The 7,500-nt window shown below is 37.9% G+C and overlaps 1 protein-coding gene and 1 long non-coding RNA gene across 5 annotated transcripts in view; both read right to left on the minus strand.

The window, feature by feature from the left end:
• LOC106870463 (uncharacterized) overlaps positions 1 to 7,500 on the minus strand; it is a 361,104-nt gene that overhangs the window by 308,220 nt on the left and 45,384 nt on the right. The gene's annotated exons all lie outside the window — the stretch shown is intronic.
• The window catches only part of LOC149134605 (uncharacterized), a 38,123-nt gene that overhangs the window by 16,676 nt on the left and 13,947 nt on the right, over positions 1 to 7,500 (minus strand). Inside the window, exon 2 of the long non-coding RNA XR_016242564.1 lies at positions 3,967 to 4,050. This is a non-coding gene — a long non-coding RNA (uncharacterized LOC149134605). The remainder of the gene's footprint in view (positions 1 to 3,966; positions 4,051 to 7,500) is intronic.

Here is a 7,500-nt window from a genome sequence, read left to right on the forward strand (position 1 = left end):
CTTGTGTAGGTTGAACTTTGTAAAGTATTAGAGAAAGAAACCTAACTGTTTCTTGCAATACATTCCAGTACATACATTGAGGGCAAAATTTTTTCAGAAGCCCTTAAAATACTATAGTGGATCCCCAGTTTAATGCTTTGTTACATGAACTCTCAAAAGTCTTATATGGACTTTCAGGGGCCATATAGACCCCCGGTTGAGAACCACTGAGTTACACCGTTCTTCTTCGACAGTACTGTAACTACTCCCATCTACTTGAACATCACATGCAAAGCGTACAAGAGGACTTCGAAGATGTGGAGTTTATTTCCAGCAAGATGAGGCAACCCCACACTACCAGAAGAATGTTAGGGCCCACCTTATGATTTTGCCACGTAAGTGGATTGGACAAATTGGTGCAGTGGAATACACACTGCGTTCACCAGATGTCAGAGCGCTAAAATTTATTTTAACTAAGTTTACATTAGAAAACCAACAACAGTCGACGAATTGAGGGCATTGACAGAGAATTGGCACAAATACCGAAGGAAATGTTTCTTGACGCTTGCAATTCCCTTGTTCCGCGTTATCTATGTATGCATGCACGTATGTATACAATGTATCTTTCATAATATTTTTATACATTCGTATGTGTACACACACACACACACACACACGCACACGCATGTATATATATATATATATATATATATATATATATATATACTTATACACACATACATACATACATATACATACATACATGTATATAGAAAGTGTGTGAGAGAGAGAGAGTGAGAGAGAAAAAGCGATCGAGAGAGAGAGAGAGAGAGAGAGAGAGAGAGAGAGAGAGATAGATATTCAAAATATTCATATGTATCAGTGTGTGCGTCCATACATATGTATATATGTGCTTGTGTCTATATGTATAAATGTGTATGCATGGTTATATATGATTATATATGCATACATACATATATATATACATACATATATATACACATTATGTGCGTGTGTGTGTATCTGTATGTGTGTGTGTGAGTGTATGCTAATACGCTCGGCCACGCCCCATTATTGTGAATGGGTTTATTTTTATAATTACTGTACATCTACTTCCTGCAACAAGTCCGGAAGCAGATAAACTCATCAAAGTGTCAAAACTATTGTTCTTTTCTTGGCAGAACCCCTTTACTCTTCTGTTTACTTAGACCATATAAGTTGATTCCATTGTCTCTTTATATACTTACTGCATACTTCATATGACATTCGCCTAGTTTCCTTTTAAGTAGACCGTCAGTCCAGTAAAACAACTACAATATTAATAGCAATTCTGCCAGAACTTCCCCTTAACAACAACAGCAATAATAATAACGATGGCTTCAAATTTTGGCACAAGGTCAACTATATCGAGGAAGCGGGTATGTCGATTACATTGGTACCTATTTCATCGACCCCGAAAGGGATGGAAAGCGAAGTCGACCGCGGTGGAATTTGAAACTCAGAACGTAAAGCCGGACGAAATGCCGCTCAGTATTTTGTCCGGCGTGCTAACGATTCTGCTAGCCGGCTGGCTTAAAAATAATGATAATGACCCTTTCTACTATAGGTACAAGGCCTGAAATTTGGGGGAGGGGAATAGTCGATTTCATCGACCCCAAAACTCAACTCGTACTTATTTTATCGATCTGGAAAAGTTGAAAGTCAACCTCGACGGAATTTAAACTCAGACCATAGGGACGGATGAAATGCAACTAAACATTTTGTTCGGCGTGCCAACTGGCCATAAGGGCCGCAAACACCTGTACAATATAAAGACAAAGGACAGTTGGGGGTTTACATAAGACTGCGTGAAGAATAAAAACAATAACAAAATCGACCAATTGTAGTATAAAACGCCCCCCTGGGGTAACCTAGGAACCCCTCAGATCCCGAACTACCCTCCTAACCTGGAGTGCCATGGAAAGTTCTCCTATCTCCTCCGTATTTTAACTTTTTGGCACAAGGCCAATAATTTTAAGTGGGGGGAGTAGTTGATACTCAGCGCTCATAAAATAAACACATCAACATCGGTTTGTCAAACACAGACACAGACACACACACACACACACACACACACACACATATATATATATACGACGGGCTTCTTTCAGTTTCTGTCTACCAAATTCACTCACAAGGCTCTGTTCGGCCCGAGGCTATAGCAGAAGACCCTAGCTCAAAGTGCCACGAAGTGGTAGTGAACCCGGAACCATGTGGCTGGGAAGCAAGCTTCTTACCACACTACCACGCCTGCGCCTGGCTGGTGATGTTGTTGTTGCTACTACTACCGTTGTTGTTTAATCCCATCCTAGTTCTGACTGTGGCAGCAGACGTAACGCCAAAAACCTTACTAACCCTGATCATCCAATCTTTTTGTTTCGTTGGGGAGTGGGACAACTTAGCTGCTATTTCTGGCATGTCGACCTACTATTCAAGAGTATTTATTCTCAAACAGCAGTAAGTTGCACCTGCAGGTGTGGTGCTAGCGTAGATGTAAATATTTGCATGTCAGGAGGTAAACATAACATGACCCTAGAGAGGTCATGATCTATATTATGTAACAGCAAAGGAGTGACGTATAGCGAGGGCATGACAAACTGCCATGCTATAAATAATTATATTCTTTATATATATATATATATATATATATATAAGACTTGTGAGTGGATTTGGTAGACGGAAACTGAAAGAAGCCCGTCGTATATATAGGTATATATATATATATATATATATATATGTATATGTTTGTGTGTCTGTGTTTGTACCCCCCCCCCCCCACACACACATCGCTTGTCAACCGATGGTGGTGTGTTTACCTCCCCGTAACGGTTCGGCATAAAAGACCGATAGAAAAAGTAATAGGCTAACAAAGAATAAGTCCAGGGGTCGATTTGCTCGACTAAAGGCGGTGCTCCAGCATGGCCGCAGTCAAATGAATGAAACAAATAAAAGAATAAAAGAATATATACCCATATGCATATATAACGTATACACATATATGCAGACAGTTCCCTGTGAGTGTGTGTGTGTGTGTGTGTGTGTGTGTGTGAAAGAGAGAGAGAGAGAGAGAGAGAGAGAGAGAGAGAAAGAGAGAGAGAGAGAGAGAGAGAGAGAGAGAGACAGAGTTTAGATCGCGTCATTTGACAACCGATGCTGGTTTGTTTCCGTTCCCGGAATTTAGCAGTTCAGCATAAACAGTACAACCAGAATAATTACCAGACTTAAGAAAAACGTATGTACTGGAGATGATTTGATCGACTAAACTCCACAAGGCCGTAACCCATCATGGCTGCAGTCCTTAGACTGAAGTGAATAAAAGATTAAATGAACAGCCGCGATGGTTGTCCACCACGACCGCAGACTCATGGTTGAATCGAATCAAAGAAATAAAAGAAATCTGTCTATTTATCTATCTGTCTGCCTGTCTGTCTGTCTGTCTGTTTATTCTATCTATCTGTGTGTGTGTGTGTGTGTGTGTGTGTGTGTGTGTGTGTGTGTAAAGTCTATGAAGTTACTCAATAATGTAAAAGTGTAGCGTGTAACGAAAATTAAGTAACCATTAGTGTTTGCCATCAGAAAGCTGATATCAACAATTTCCCCAGGGAACTGACTTTTACGCACACGCACACGCACATGCATATGTACTCGTATGCACACACACACACACACACACACGCACGCATGCACACAAACAAGGAACAGAGTCGCGGGTCAACCCCCTTCCACCTCAACAACCTTTGTTCGTAAACATGCCTTCTCATTTTCCTCCACTGCACACTCACTCACACACACACACGCACACACACACACACACGCACACACACACACATGCACGCACACACACATGCACGCACATTTCGCGAAGGCATACACAAGCATTCATTCATGTTTCTTAAGCATATATACACAGACAAATATATATACACACAGATAAATATATATACACACGTTTATATACTCAGCTTTTTACGGTATTTCTCTTTACCATATTATGACTTTCTTCTCCGCACATTGGTTATAGTGGTTCTACATCTTTAAAAAAAAACACACAAATTAAGGTAGGGTGGCCACAGCTGGAATGTCTGTTATAGTTTCGTTCGCTTAGGGCTGATGTGAAGTTAACCAGCAGCACCAGCACCACCGACAACAACAAAAACACCACTGTCGACAACAACACCAAGCAAATGAGGGAACCTCTTGGTGGGTGCTCTGTCCGCTAGAAATAACCGTCGAACTTCATTGAAATCACACGGTATTGCCTTAAAAAGAATGAGCACCTTGCCAAGAGTTTGTCTATGGTTGACCTGAAATTAAGTAGTAACAATTACATGCATACAATTTTTTAGACCTTTCAGACAAGAGGAAATGCAATGCACTTCATCCTTTACAGGGGAGAAGGACAGAGGCGTAGCCAGGTTCTGAAATCAGGAAGAGCGAGCATATAAACAAAAAGACGCCGGGACACATATCAAACATTTTAAAACCCATCTTTCATATCACACGAAGTATTTCAACGAAGAGATAGGGACACTTTGATTCCTATCATAGGACGTAAATGAGTAACCGTTACTTAAGGAATATCGGCTATCAGCACAAAACCGTCAATCATCAAGTGAATTATGTGGGCCCGACCTCAGGAGCTCATATACAAGCTATTGAGCGATCGTCGCTTGATGTCAAGACTGAAATACTCCAGAAAAAAGAGCGTACCTAGTCAACACTTTCAATCACATTTGGATCATTATTGTTGGAAAATGCTCAGGAAAAATGATATCAAATCAGTTTACAAACATTAAAATCAATATTTGACAATTAAAAAAAAAAATTGTATAATAAGGTGCTAATGATTGACGGTGTTAATTATTTTTAATAAATTTACACTACAAACTGTTTATTATGCTCCTTTCCCTCTTGTTGAATAAATGTTTAATGACTTTTAGCATATTTCAGTTGGTAGTGACCATACTGTAGTAGAAAATGGATGGTAGATATCATACTATAGTAACACTCATGATTCTCTTAAAGTTCCGACCATCAGATGCTCTTGTTTGGTACGGTTTTAATCGGCTTTGGAAGAATGAAATGTAAAACTGACTTCTGCGGAACTTGAACTCAGAGTGATAAGTGTCGGAACAAATACCGCAAAGCATCCGATCAGAAGGCCTTACTGTACCGACCGTCCGCCACGGATCAGTAATATTTTTTATCGACCCCTTAAGGATAAAAGGCAAAGTTAACCTCAACTGGATTTGAACTCAGAGCGTAGAGAGTAGGAAAAGAATACCGCAAGGTATCTCGTTCGACACTGTAACAGTCCACGTTACTCCGCCCTGGATTGATATTTTCCTTTTCATCGAGCCTGAAAAACAAAATAGTTGACCTTGGCAGAATATGAACACAGGGTTTGAACTCGAACACTGAAAGTAATTCTATTCAAAGCCTTGATAACTTTACCAAATTTCCGAGAATGCAAATGCCTTTTGTGAAATACAGCTCTAATTCAACACACCTTATGTCTTTAAATACTGCAAAGGCCAAACTTGTATCACAATGAACAGTTGATAAATTATGCATCTGCAACAGGAAGACATTGGTAACGTATTTACAGCAACACAATGCAATGAACAAAAGAACTTTCCCCAAACATGCTTTACTTATTAATTTTTATTTATTAATTTAGTGTCAATTTATCTATTATTCTTATGTATAAGGTTATATCCGCTCGATCTGCAAGAAATACCTACCAAATCTTCCTCCATACATGTCCTATTGTCTTAACAAAGAAGTGGAGCATTCGATAATGAATACATACAGACACATACATAGACATATGTGCATGTATGTATGTTTGTATGTGTGTATATATATATTTATATACAAACGCGCGCGCACACACACACACATACACGCACGCACACACACACACACACACACACACACACACACACACACACACACACACACACACACACACACACACACATATATATATATATATATACATGAAAGGCATGTAAGCTGTGTTGTGAAATACACAAATTTTTAATAATAATAATAATAATAATAATAATAATAATAATGATAATAATAATAATAATAATAGTAATAATCCTTTCTACTATAGGCACAATACCTGGAATTTGTGGGTAAGGGGATAGTCGATCACATCGACCCCAGTATTTGACTGGTACTTAATTTATCGACCCCGAAAAGATGAAAGGCAAAGTCGACCTCGGCAGAATTTAAATTCGGAACGTTAAGAAGGGCAAAATACCGCTAAGCTTTTTTTTCCCGGCGTGCTAACGGTTCTAACGGTGATAATGATGATGATGATGATGAGGAGGAGGAGGAGGATGGTGAGGATGAGGAGGATTTCTTTTATCTGCCACTGGGACATCATATGAGGAGGACATTACAAGAATAGCTTACAATTATTATTATTATTATTATTATTATTATTATTATTATTATTATTATTATTATTATGATTATCATCATCATCATTAAGGCGGTGAGGTGGCAGAATTGTTAGTAAGCCGGGCAGCGTGCTTAGTGGCATTTCGTCCGTCGCTACGTTCTGAGTTCAAATTCCGTCGAGGTCGACTTTACCTTTCATCCTCTCGTGGTCGATAAAATAAGTACCAGCTGAGTACTGAGATCGATGTAATCGACTTATGCCCTCCCCCAAAATTTCAGGCCATGTGCATATAGTAGAAAGGATTATTATTAAAACCAAATTTATGTATTGTATCTGATTAAGTGTGGTAGAATATAATCTGCCATAGCCTGCGTGCTTTTGTCGTCGTCGTCGTCGTAGTAGTAGTTGTAGACGACTCCCTATGGAGTGAAACAGACTGCATAATCTTCTATAAACTCAAGAGACAAATTAATCTAATAAACTATGGAACGCAATCGCAGACATAATCTATAATGGAAACAACGTTAACATATTATTCATAAGACAATTGACTAATACATAAATTTTGTTAATTAACTATGATATATATATATATATATATATATATATATATATATATATATATATATATATATATATATATATATATATATATATATATATATATATATATATATATATATATATATATATATATATATATATATATATATATATATATATATATATATATATATATATATATATATATATATACATATATATATATATATATATATATATATATATATATATATATATATATATATATATATAGGCGCAGGAGTGGTTGTGTGGTAAGTAGCTTGCTTACCAACCACATGGTTCCGGGTTCAGTCCCATTGCGTGGCACCTTGGGCAACTGTCTTCTACTACAGCCTCGAGCCGACCAAAGCCTTGTCAGTGGACTTGGTAGAAGGAAACTGAAAGAAACCCATCGTATATATATATATATATGTATGTATGTATGTATGTATGTATGTATGTATGTATGTGTGTATATGTTTGTGTGTCTGTCATCACCC

The sequence above is a fragment of the Octopus bimaculoides genome, chromosome 7 (assembly GCF_046866305.1).
Source record: "Octopus bimaculoides isolate indiv1 chromosome 7, ASM4686630v1, whole genome shotgun sequence".
NCBI lineage: Eukaryota > Metazoa > Mollusca > Cephalopoda > Octopoda > Octopodidae > Octopus > Octopus bimaculoides.